A 13,740-nucleotide genomic window follows, 5' to 3' on the forward strand; every position below is an offset into this window, starting at 1 on the left:
AGTTTTTCTTTCTGTAAAACTTTGGGAGGCAGTTTCTTCTAACAGACCAAAACATGCCCCAAATCTAGTGTGTGGCTCTGATCTATTCACCAGCCAGATCATATTCTTTTTTTTTCTCTCCCTTTCTTCCCCCCGCCCCCCCCGCTTCGGGTCTATTTGTTTAGTGTATATTTTTCTGGGGTCATTGTTACCCTGGTAACATTTTGTTCTCTCATTCATCTATTCTCCTCTGGACAAAATGACAAGACAAAAAAACTCACCTCAGGAAAAAAAAGAACAAGAGGTAGTACCATCTGCCAGGGACCTACTCAATACGGACCTTAGTAAAATATCAGAACAAGAGTTCAGAATGATGATTACAAAGATGATTACAAAGATACTAGCTGGGCTTAAAAAAAGCCTGGAAGATACTAGAGAATCGCTTTCCGGAGAAATAAAAGAACTAAAACCTAACCCAGACGAAATCAAAAAGGCTATTAATGAGGTGCAATCAAAAATGGGGGGCACTAACTGCTAGGATAAATGAGGCAGAAGAGAGAATCAGCGATATAGAAGACCAAATGATGGAAAATAAAGAGGCTGAGAAAAAGAGAGAAACAACTACTGGATCACGAGGGCAGAATTCGAGAGATAAGTGATACGATAAGATAAAACAACATTAGAATAATTGGGATCCCAGAAGAAGAAAGAGAGAGAGGGGCAGAAGGTATATTGGAGCAAATTATAGCAGAGAACTTCCCTAATGTGGGGAAGGAAACACGCATCAAGATCCAGGAGGCACAGAGAACCCCTCTCAAAATCAATAAAAATAGGTCAACACCCAGACATCTAAGAGCAAAACCTACAAGTCTCAGAGACAAAGAGAAAATCCTGAAAGCAGCTCAGGAGAAGTGATATGTAAACTATAATGGTAGAAATATTAGATTGGCAACAGACTTATCCACAAAGACCTGGCAGGCCAGAAAGGACTGGCATGATATCTTCAGAGCACTAAACAACAAAAATATGCAGCCAAGAATACTATATCCAGCTAGGCTATCATTGAAAATTGAAGGAGAGATAAAAAGCTTCCAGGATAAACAAAAACTGAAGGAATTTGCAAAGACGAAACCAGCCCTCCAGGAAATATTGAAAGGGGTTCTCTAAGCAAAGAGAGAGCCTCAAAGTAACATACACCAGAAAGGAACACAGACAATATACAGTAACAGTCACCTTATAGGCAATACAATGGCGCTAAATTCATATCTTGCAATAGTTACCCTGAATGTAAATGGGCTCAATGCCCCAATCAAAAGACACAGGCTATCAGATTGGATAAAAAAACAAGACCCATCGATATGCTGTCTGCAAGAGACTCATTTTAGACCCAAAGACACCCCCAGATTGAAAGTGAGGGGGTGGAAAACCATTTACCATGCTAATGGACACCAAAAGAAAGCTGGGGTGGCAATCCTTATATCAGACAAATTAGATTTTAAAACAAAGACTGTAATAAGAGATGAGGAAGGACACTATATCATACTTAAAGGGTCTGTCCAACAAGAAGATCTAACAATTGTAAATATCTATGCCCCTAACATGGGAGCAGCCAATTATATAAGAGAATTAATAACAAAAGCAAAGAAACACACTGACAACAATACAATAATAGTGGGGGACTTTAACACCCCCCTGACTGAAATGGACAGATCGTCTAAGCAAAAGACCAACAAGGAAATAAAGGAAAAAAATGATACACTGGACCAAATAGACTTCACAGATATATTCAGAACATTCCATCCCAAAGCAGAATACATATTCTTCTCTAGTGCCCATGGAACAGTCTCCAGAATAGATCGCATCCTAGGTCACAAATCAGGTCTCAACTGGTACCAAAAGATTGGGATCATTCCCTGCATATTTTCAGACCACAATGCTTTGAAACTAGAACTCAATCACAAGAGGAAAGTCGGAAAGAACTCAAATACATGGAAGCTAAAGAGCATCCTACTAAAGAATGAATGGGTCAACCAGGAAATTAAAGAAGATTTAAAAAAATTCATGGAAACAAAAGAAAATGAAAATACAACTCTTCAAAATCTTTGGGATGTAGCAAAGGCGGTCCTAAGAGGAAAGTATATAGCGATACAAGCCTTTCTCAAGAAACAAGAAAGGTCTCAAAAACACAACCTAACCCTACACCTAAAGGAGCTGCAGAAAGAAGAGCAAATAAAGCAAAACCCAGCAGGAGAAGAGAAATAATAAAGGTCAGAGCAGAAAGCAATGAAATAGAAACCAAAAGAACAGTAGAACACATCAACGAAACTAGGGGCTGGTTCTTTGAAAGAATTAATAAGACTGATAAACCCCTGGCCAGACTTACCAAAAAGAAAAGAGAAACGACCCAAATAAATAAAATCATGAATGAAAGAGGAGAGATCACAACCAACACCAAAGAAATTCAAACAATTATAAGAACATATTATGAGCAACTGTATGCCAGAAAATTTGACAATCTGGAAGAAATGGATGCATTCCTAGAAACGTATAAACTACCAAAACTGAACCAGGAAGAAATAGAAAACCTGAACAGACCCATAACCAGTAAGGAAATTGAAGCAGTATTCAAAAATCTCCCAACAAAAGCCCAGGGCCAGATGGCTTCCCAGGGGAATTCTACCAAATATTTAAAGAAGAATTAATACCTATTCTTACAAAACTGTTCCAAAAAATAGAAATGGAAGGAAAACTTCCAAACTCATTTAAAAGGTCAGCATTACCTTCATCCCAAAACCAGAGAAAGACCCCATCAAAAAGATTTACAGACCAATAGCCCTCATGAACATGGATGCAAAAATTCTCACCAAAATACTAGCCAATAGGATCCAACACTACGTTAAAAGGATTATTCACCACAACCAAGTGGGATTTATTTCTGGGCTGCAAGGTTGGTTCAAAAATCTACCAATCAAACAATGTGATACAATACATTAACAAAAGAAAGAACAAGAATCATATGATCCTCTCAATAGATGCAGAAAAAGCATCTGACAAAGTACAGCATCCTTTCTTGATTAAAACTCTTCTGAGTGTAGGGATAGAGGGTACATACCTCAATATCATAAAAGCTGTCTATGAAAGACCCACAGCGAAGATCATTCTCAATGGGGAAAAGCTGAGAGCTTTTCCCCTAAGGTCAGGAACACGGCAGGGATGTCCACTCTCACCACTGCTATTCAACGTAGTATTAGAAGTCCTAGCCACAGCAATCAGACAACAAAAAGATATCAAAGGCATCTGAATCGGCAAAGAAGAAGCCAAACTCTCACTCTTTGCAGATGATATGATACTTTATGTGTAAAACCCAAAAGACTCCACCCCAAAACTGCTAGAACTCATACAGGAATTCAGTCAAGTAGCAGGATATAAAATCAATGCACAGAAATCGGTGGCATTCCTATACACCAACAAGACAGAAGAGAGACAAATCAAGGAGTCGATCCCATTTACAATTGTACCCAAAACCATAAGATACCTAGGAATAAATTTAACCAAAGAGGCAAAGGATCTGTACTCAGAAAACTATAAAATACTCATGAAAGAAATTAAGGAAGACACAAAGAAATGGAAAAACGTTCCATGCTCATGGATTGGGAGAACCAACATTGTGAAGATGTCAATGCTATCTAGAGCAATCTACACATTTAATGCAATCCCCCTCAAAATACCATCCACTTTTTTCAAGGAAATGGAACAAATAATCCTAAAATTTGTATGGAACCAGAAGAGACCCCGAATTAGCCAGAGGAATGTTGAAAAAGAAAAGCAAAGCTGGCGGCATCACAATTCCGGACTTCCAGCTCTATTACAAAGCTGTCATCATCAAGACAGTATGGTACTGGCACAAAAACAGACACATAGATCAATGGAACAGAACAGAGAGTCCAGAAATGGTCCCTCAACTGTATGGTCAACTAATCTTTGACAAAGCAGGAAAGAATGTCCAATGGAAAAAAGACAGTCTCTTCAACAAATGGTGCTGGGAAAATTGGACAGCCACATGCAGAAGAATGAAACTAGACCATTTTCTTAACACCACACACAAAAAGAGACTCAAAATGGATGAAAGACCTAAATGTGAGACAGGAATCCATCAAAATCCTAAAGGAGAACACAGGAAGCAACCTCTTCGACCTCAGCCGCAGCAACTTCTTCCTAGACACATCGCCAAAGGCAAGGGAAGCAAGGGAAAAATGAACTATTGGGACTTCCTTAAGATAAAAAGCTTTTGCACAGCAAAAGAAACAGTCCACAAAACCAGAAGACAACCGGCAGAATGGGAGAAGATATTTGCAAATGACATCAGATAAGGGGCTAGTATCCAAAATCCACAAAGAACTTATCAAACTCAACACCCAAAGAACAAATAATCCAATCAAGAAATGGGCAGAAGACGTGAATAGACATTTCTGCAAAGAAGACATCCAAATGGCCAACAGACACATGAAAAAGCGCTCAAGAACACTCGGCATCAGGGAAATCCAAATCAAAACCTCCATGAGATACCACCTCACACCAGTCAGAATGGCTAAAATTAACAAGTCAGGAAATGACAGATGTTGACGAGGATGCAGAGAAAGGGGAACCCTCCTACACCGTTGGTGGGAATGCAAGCTGGTGCAACCCCTCTGGAAAACAGTATGGAGGTTCCTCAAAATGTTGAAAATAGAGCTACCCTATGACCCAGCAATTGCACTACTGGGTATTTACCACAAAGATACAAATGTAGGGATCCGAAGGGGTATGTGCACCCCAATGTTTATAGCAGCAATGTCCACAATAGCCAAACTGTGGAAAGAGCCAAGATGTCCATCGACAGATGAATGGATAAAGAAGGTGTGGTATATATACACAATGGAATATTATGCAGCCATCAAAAAACATGAAACCTTGTCATTTGCAACGACATGGATGGAACTAGAGGGTATTATGCTAGGTGAAATAAGTCAATCAGAGAACAAGTATCATATGACCTCACTGATATGAATTTGAGAAACAAGACATAGGATCATAGCGGAGGGGAGGAAAAAGATGAAACCAGAGAGGGAGACAAACCATAAGGGACTCTTAATCTCAGGAAACAAACTGAGGGTTGCTGGAGTGGTGGGGGGTGGGAGGGATGGGGTGGCTGGGTGATAGACATTGGGGAGGGTATGTGCTATGGTTTGCACTGTGAATTGTGTAAGACTGATGAATCACAGATCTGTACCCATGAAACAAATAATACATTATATGTTTTTAAAAAAAAAAAGTAGGAAGGGAAAAAAGAAGGGGGGGAAATCGGAGGGGGAGACGAACCAGGAGAGATGATGGACTCTGAAAACAAACTGAGGGTTCTAGAGGGGAGGGGGTGGGGGGATGGGTTAGCCTGGTGATGGGTATTAAGGAGGGCACGTTCTGCGTGGAGCACTGGGTGTTATACGCAAACAATGAATCATGGAACACGACATCAAAAACTAATGATGTAATGTATGGTGACTAACCTAATAAAATAAAATTAATTTAAAAAAAAAGAAGAAAGAAAAACAAGCCAGTCTGAGAGGCTGTCACAGACAGGAGGTGCCTAGGAGACAGGACAACGAAGTGCTACGTGGGATCCTGGGGCAGAAAAAGGACATGAGGTAAAAACTAAGGGAATCTGCAAAAGTATGGACTTCAGCTAATAATGATGTATCAATATTGGCTCATTAATGATAAGAAATGAACCACACAAATAATAGGAAACACAGGGTAGGTATGGTTTAGACACAGTAACACAGGGGAGACAGGGTGTAGACACCGGCCCCCTCCGGTCTACCTGCTCCATGTTTCCATAAATCTGAAACTAGTCTAGAAAATAAACGCTAATTTTAAGAATATAGACTCGGGGCGCCCGGGTGGCTCAGTCGGTTAAGCGTCTGCCTTCAGCTCAGGTCATGATCTCAGGGTCCTGGGATCGAGCCCCGCATCCGGCTCCCTGCTCCCCCTGCTTATGTTCTCCCTCTCTCTCTTAAAAATAAATAAATAAAATCTTTTTTTTTAAAGTGCCTTTTTTAAAAATAAAAAAATAATAAAAATCTAAACTCAGATGGTCCCCTCGGCTCCCCGCTTTGGGGGCCACTGAAGGTTTCAGGGGGCTTAGCAACAGGAAGCCCCATGCAGGGAGCCCAGCTCACGGCGGCCTGGGGCTCGCGTCCTGAGCGCGGCACTGTCCCCTCTGCGGGGGCGTGGGGGGCGCCGGGTGGGCTGTCGGGACACAGCGCACGGTCCGCGGGCGGCCGCCGCCGGGGCCACGAGGGGCCGCAGGCGTCTCGCCCGCACAAACGCACACCCCGCGGGAGGCGGGGCACCCGAGGAGCCGGCAGGCCGAGGTCTAGAGCGCCCGCCCTGCGGGGCTCCCCTGCCGCCCCGACCCCCGGCGGCCTCCAGGGCCCAGCTGCTCCCGGGCCGGGCCCCGGCGGGAGCCACCGAGGACCTCCGCACAGGGGCGCGCGGCGCGCTCCCGGGACGCCAGGGAGGCCCCGGACTCCGGTCCCACAGGCGCGCTCACGGCGCGGCGCGGCGCGCTCCGGGCTCCGGAGGCCGGCTGCTGCGGCGCGCTCCTCGGTCCTCGCACGCCCCCTGGTGCCTGGTAGCCGCCCCGCAGGCGGCGCGGGCCGGTTCGGAGCGTGGTGCACAGCGCCCCCGCGTGGACACGTGCCGCCTCCGCCCGCCCGGAGGTCCGCGGCCCGCGTGGAGGCCCCCCCCGGGGCTGACCTCGCGCTGACCGCTCCGACCCAGCAACAGCCAGGGAGCGGGAGCACTGGCCGGGCCGTTCTGCACTCGCGGGAATTGAGGCTTGAGAGGTTCTGACTCTCTCCGGACGGGGCAGTTCGCGCCCCGGCCCGGTCCCTCCGAGGTCACCCAGGGCCACTGCCCGGGCGCGCGGGCTGGAAAGCTCAGCATCACCGCCCGCCGTCACCCTCCCTGGGGCTGGAGGCATACGGGCGCCCCTGGAGACCCTGCAACCGCGGCACGCTGGGGTCAGGGGCAGGGACCCCACATGGGCAAGGCTCGCGACCCGCTCCGACCCTGACATCTGGTTCCAGGTACCGGCGGGCGGCGCGCTGCCCTGGGCGGAGCCTGCGGGCCAGTCGCACACATGCGCAAGACCCGATGGCGGGGGGGACGCGCCGGTTCGGACCCCGCGGCAGGTGGGGCGCACTCACCGACCCTTAGGGAGGGAGGCGCAGTGGGACTTACCTCCCCAGGAGGTGCTCGCACTGGAACCGACCCCTCCAGAAGTGGGGCGTGCCCGGAGCCGACCCCTCAAGAAAGTTGGCGCGCCTGGATCGAGCCTGTGGGGGGCGGGTAGGGAGGGGGGGCGGGAGCCTGCGCACTCCCTCCACACTCGGACCCGGAGCCTGCGCACAGAGCTCGGCGGTCTGGCTGGGGCGCACACGTGTGCGCCGGCCCCGGAGGCGCCGACGGAAATTGCAGGTGGGAAGGGTGGGGGCGGACCCAGGGCGTCCCTCCCAGCACTGACGATTCTAAATTCAACTGTAGTCCTCCAGGTCCTAGCGGGTGGTATTTGTCAAGATAAGAGGACGGCATTCATCGTAACGTTTCTTTCACTTGATTTAGGACTTCCGTTTGCGCACAGGGTTAGAGGTTTGCTCCCAAAGTGCCGGCCGGCTCCCCAGGCTGCCCCAGGGGCCTTGCCCGTCCGGGACCCAGGAGCTCCCGCCCGAGGCGGGACGGGGCTTGCCCTGAGCCGAGGGGCTCCCTCTGACCACACGCGCTAGGGCAGCCGTTTGCCAGGACTTAGCCTCAGCGAGGCTCTGGTCCCCCATCCCTGCCCTGAGCGTAACACTTGCTAAGGAGGAGGACCGCTCACTGTGTCCAGGAGGGGCAGGGATGGAGCCTGATTTGAACCCTGGCTCAACCATTCTCTAGTCACCGACTTCGGCAAATTTCTGAACCTGTTTCCCCACGGCAAAAAACATGGGGAATGATGTTTTTTGATACCCGTTGTGCTGGGTCCTCAGCAGTTTCTCAATGGTACGGGCTGTGCGTCCAGCAGCGCCTGGCCTTCCATGAGGGCAGCTCCTGTGATAATCAGTTCTCCCTCCTGATGGAAGCGGGGGAAGCCAGTCCTTTCCCCGACCTCCTGAACCAGCTCTGGACGCGTTCGGACCGTCCCTGGCCCGCGCGCAGGCCAGCCCTCCGCCCTGCCCAGCGCCCTCCGGCCCCCCAACCCAGGGAGGGCGGGGCCTATTCAGTGTCTCCGCAAGCCGAAGCTGGACTCTGGAACCAGGTTTGTTTCCCATAGCTCGTGCATGCGTGTGTGTTGTTACTAGAACGTTGGAAATGCTGCACGGTCCCAAACTTTCTATTTCACTTCTTGATTGGGGCGCCTTCTCTCGATGCTCCACCTTCAGTGTGTGATGAGGGAGGAGGAGGAGTGGGGTGCCCTTCTTTACCCCGTCAGGCTCACCATACGTGGCTGGCTAGCACAGAGGTGACAAGTCAGAAGGGACAGAGTTCCTTGGTCGTCTATTTCTTAGACCGCTGTTGCCTTCTTTCTGTGCACAAAGCAAGTGCTGGTTTGAACGGAAAGCAGGGTTGCTTGGGGCAGCGTGCATATCCCAGGTCCACCTGGTACCATGGGACCTGGACCAGTTCTTTCACCTCAGTTTCCCCGTCTGCAAACCGGGGTTGACAATGCCCACCGGTTGGGGCCGGTATGAGAACTCAGTGGTTGACCGCCTCAGTAATTTAGGGCAATAGCTGACACTTTCACACCAGGTAAGAGTTCGCTGTTGTTCACGGAACCATTAACGCAGGAATTCACACGGAGGATAGTGCGACCTCGTTGGGGGTGATGGGGACGTTTCGTTTCTCCAGTGAACAGTTTTGATCAAGTTCAGAGAGAAGGTTCCTTAGCAGGGCAGTGGGTACACTGAGTGGCTCTTGAACAGCATCTCCAGGACAGGGCAGGCAGTCAAGGGTTGATCCCCACCCCTGTCACTGCTCAGACCGCCGCTCTGAAGCAGGGCAGTCCGCGTGGGCCTGGCACAGCCCTGCACTCAGAAGGGCCCACGCTAGCTTCATGCTCTATCGCCCGGAAGTTCTTTCTGATTTTACCTTTGCACTTGTGTTTTGTATGTGAAGTGTAATGGGATAATGGAGCGTGCCCGTGAGAAGAGACACATGTGATGCTATGCAGGTCCACCTGTTTTCCCCGCCACCCACCCACACACAGCATGCCTGATGCCCGGTGAGCCCAGGATCCCAGCGGCCCTAGCGCAGGAGGTCAGCAGGACTCAGAGCAAGTACAGAGCTTGTGACTCCTATTACGGAGTAGCGGGAAGCACGCTGCCCCAATCAAGAAGTGAAATAGAAAGTTTGGTACCGTGCAGCATTTCCAACGTTCTAGTAACAACACACACACGCATGCACGAGCTATGGGAAACAAACCATGATGTCAGGTATATGCCACATACATGTCAAATGCTCCTGCATTTGCATTTAAAAGCACCGTCGCATGATATAAAGAAAAATGGATTCGTGCTAATAATTTTAACTTTACCTAGAACATTAAATTGCAAATTTTAAAAACTAAAAACTAAAAAAGCTTTATATTTTAGCACCTCTAAGGGCACTTTTTTCCTTTTTATTTTAGGTTTATTTTTTAAGATTTTATTTATTTAAGAGAGAGAGAGAGAGCACAAGCAGGGGGAGGGGCAGAGGGAGAAGCCGACTCTCTGCTGAGCCCTGCCACAGGGGGAGGGGCTCAATCCCAGGACCCTGAGATCATGACCTGAGCTGAAGGCAGCCACTTAACCAACTGAGCTACCCAGGCACCCCTTTCCTGCTTTTTGAACGAGGGGCCCAAGTTTTCATTCTGCAGGGGGCTCTGGGAATTACGCAGCTGGCCCAGTGCTCAGGCCCCACCCAAGTGATGCAGCGGGCTCCTTCCCAGGGGCAGGACTCAATGCTGTTGAGTAAGAATTCTCTTACTCAACAGCAATGTGCTCTCTTGGGAATGGAGAGCCAAGTTGTGTGGCACAGAGGCTGACCTGGAAACCCCAGCACTATGCCCAAGGGCAACCACCTCCAGCTCTCCTTCGGGAGGGAGGGGCTCTTTGAGAATATGCAACCTCCTTCCCTGTTTCATTATGTCATGGTCCTTTTTGTAAAACACAACACACAGAACGATAGTATAAAACAGTAAAATTAACTCCTGTAAAAATGCCACGCGTCCCTTCTTCCTGAACAGATGTCCACATCCAGGTCCAAGGCCTTGTTGAGAGGCTAGACTGTTGTCTGAGGGGAACACATGCTCCCAGAGGAATCCTTACCAGGACCACAAGGCAGGCGTCCCCCTGGTGACCCCCGGAGAAGGCAGGCTCTCCCTGTAGGAGTTCCTGTGAGAGACCTGTAACTTCCTCAGATAAAATTCGGCGTTTCAAGGAAGATTAAATAATATGATCTACAAATGATAACCATTTAGATAAAGCTGCGGGGGTATAGAAGCCTTTTACGGTCACAATTTGCTGAGTCCTGACAATTTTTAAAGAGCCACAATCCTCCTAAAATGGATGTAAAACTGCACTGTCATTTCAGAAGCCAGACTTCTGCAAGGAGACTCGCTGGCATGGCTTCCCGTGACGTGTGGCCTGCGGAAAGCACAGCCTCGGGGCTGGGATCCAGGTCCTGGTTCAAATTCTAGCTCCTGGCCCTGGAAGACCGCAGCAACGTCAACACACAGGAGTCCTCCCACAGAGGATGCTCAGCCCGAGAGGAGGCGCTGAGCCTCACCCCCAGCGCACGGGCGTCCCCGGTCACCCTCCTGGTTGGGTGCCTCCCTGTCCCCGAGGGCAACTGAAGTCCTATCCTTTGAATCTGAACACCTGTGGTGGCAGAGCTCCAGGGCAGGGATCCAGTAATGAAACCTTGTCTTTGGAACTACCCATTCCAGTGAGTGGCGCGTCGCTAAGTTATTTCAACTTCTGTCCATTCCCAGAACCCAACATCTGAAACAGGTATAAAAAAATGAATTTATCTGCAAAGAACCAAATTACTTTTCCTTAGGGGGGAAAAAAAAAAGTTTGGATTTTGGTAACAAGTACCAATTGTCAAATTTAAGAAAACGGATTTTAATTAAAAATTAAATCAGAAATCATGTTTCATATTTCAATCTTAAGCTTTTAACTTCTCCTCTGACCACAGGACAGGTCAGTCTGTATGATGCTTTTCAGGGAGACAAGGGATGATGACCTAAGTCAGGCGCTTCAAATGTACCGCAATTGTTTTACTGATCAATTAGACTTTTCATGACTACAATGTAGTTTTAAGTTATCAAAATGAAATTTTTCTATTTATAAAAACATGCTACTTTTAAAAATCAGTCTCAAATAAAAAATATAGATAAAAAAATCCATCTCAATTTCCCAACTCAATTAGATTTATTGAACATGGAAAACCACTGTTTTCATCCTTCTTGAGCAAGTCAGCCATCAGTCAAGATGGATGGGGCCTTGGGTTCCTGACTCCACAAGGCTCAGCTGTCCCACATGACACGAAAACGTCTAAGCTGCCACATGGGCAGAGCCAACCCTCCGTCCTGTTCTCTTCACAAGGCACATTTACATTATTATAGCAACTTTCAACACATTTGCCTACTAGGCCTCCTTCAAGTCAGTCCTCAGACTTCAGAGTCGCTCGGTGCAGCGGGGAGGAAGGACTGCCCAGCAGAAGGGCAGCTCCAGTGAGAGCAGCCAGCATCCCTCCCAGGCACATAAAGGCAGTTTAGTTGCACACCCTCACTGGGGAGGCCTCATGGCAGCAGTGGGCTTCAGAAGCCTTGGGGAGACACACAATCCTGGAGGGGGACCCCAGCTCCAACCCCACGGCTACGCCCTTGAGCAAGTTTGGACCTTCCTGCATTCCTCCCTGCACAGAATTCCCAACTCCTCTCATTGTTTTTCTTACCCCATTTTTGGTTATGAAACAAAATCAAGAGTTTAAAAACTGGGGGGGTCCCTTCCTGCAGGCTTATCTTCCCAGGTGGATACCAAGTCCCTAAGAACGCTTCCCTTGAAAGGAAGTTACCTCCAGCCTGGACAGACAAGAGGAGTTACCTGCCCTTCCTCCAGGCCTTTCTGGACATGCAATCCTGAGGATGGGCCGAACAGGCCAGCCACACCAGCTCCCCCTTGCACCCTGCAGATTTAACCACCTGCCACAGCCCCTGTGATGAGTTCCATTTTATAAGGAAACTCAAGCACAGGGAGGCAGCTTAACAGGTAGGGCTGGGATGTGCAGAGGACCCTACTACCCAGACGCACAGCCCTACTCCTCCAAAACATCCAAACTCACTAAAACCCTCCCACAGCACCTACCTGGAGTCCCTCCCACAAGCTCCCAACAAAGCTTGGACGGGGCAACATCCCAATGACACGGTCACCTTATCTTGGGGGCTCAACAGTCTCTCAAGCACTGGGAACAACTTTCTCTAGGATTTGTAGATGGGAAAGAGAGAGGACTTCAATTTTAACAAAACATTACTACCAGGGTAGGCTCCATTTTTATTAGAATACTGGATCTGGGAATTGCCTATGGAACTTGAAGTTCAGCTGGGCCCAAGAATCGCTTGCCTTGCTCCTAAAATATACCTAATAAAATCAGGTTAGGAAGAGCTATAAATCAGTTTGCATGAACGAGATCTCTGACCTTCCCAATGTCTAGCTGGAAACACCTATTAGACAGAAATATGCACCACTGCCACTCCAACACTCCTGGAGCCAACCATTTACAGAATTTTACCAAGTGAGAACTCCCCGAAAACTCTGAACACTCACCCTAACTCAACCTGTGATACTCAAGGATTACACCACCAAAGTTTCACATCATGCAAGGCACCCACGGGAAGGGAAAGCCATCCTATAATGTGCGAGCATTTACGTTATCAGAACCACCACCCTAGACCAGTAGTTCCCAAATTGGAGATGGGCACTTGTTAAAATGTATGCATTGTGTTTATTTAAATGTGCATAAGGAAAAAAACTAGTTTATCAAATCTGCAATGATAAAGATACTGTTGCTTAGGGTAAGGTGAAGCTAAAAGCTGGCCTGTTGACAGGTCACACTTGGAGAGAGAGCAAATCATGAAAGCAGGATGCAACGATTTCAGTGTGGGACACAGGATACAAGAAAATTAGGCACTCCTCCTCTGTGGTTCACGGCATCCATCAATGACTTACTAGAGTTTGTTATGATTCCATTTCCATCTACATTTTAAAGGTTTCACTTATGCAATGATTTGTTTTAAATGGAAAAAAGAAATTCACGGACCAGTGCCCAAAAGAGACCCATCTAATTACACACACTGGCAAGGAAAGCCCCCCACCCACGACAGGTGTCCTCCTACTACAGGAAGCATGAGGCCATGTCAGCTTTCAGGTTTTGTGCAGACTGCCCTTGGTCACATATACACAACAGAAGTCAGCACCCTCCTGCACACAATCAAACGAAGCAAGGGGACAGCCGGGTGCTCGAGCCCCGGTGAGAGGCTAACGTCCCTCTGGTTTCTCATGGAAACTGCTGACTTTTGCACCCCTTTCCTTACTCTACTGCCAGACACTTCTGTGGAGCCTCAACCGCCCAGAACAACAAGCTGGGAGAACCTAACGAGGGGAACATGTGTCATGGGCACTTAAGTCTAAGAACTGTGGAGGC

The 13,740-nt window shown here is 48.2% G+C and overlaps 1 long non-coding RNA gene across 1 annotated transcript in view; it reads right to left on the bottom strand.

The window, feature by feature from the left end:
* The window catches only part of LOC114221847 (uncharacterized), a 458,960-nt gene extending 451,604 nt beyond the window's left edge, over positions 1–7,356 (bottom strand). The window contains exon 1 of the long non-coding RNA XR_015767110.1: positions 7,261–7,356. This is a non-coding gene — a long non-coding RNA (uncharacterized LOC114221847). The remainder of the gene's footprint in view (positions 1–7,260) is intronic.
* Between the last annotated feature and the right edge of the window lie 6,384 nt (positions 7,357–13,740).

Source organism: Eumetopias jubatus, unplaced genomic scaffold, assembly GCF_037043125.1.
Source record: "Eumetopias jubatus isolate StellerSeaLion01/CBP00866 unplaced genomic scaffold, mEumJub1_p1.0 scaffold_17, whole genome shotgun sequence".
Classification (NCBI taxonomy): Eukaryota; Metazoa; Chordata; class Mammalia; order Carnivora; family Otariidae; genus Eumetopias; species Eumetopias jubatus.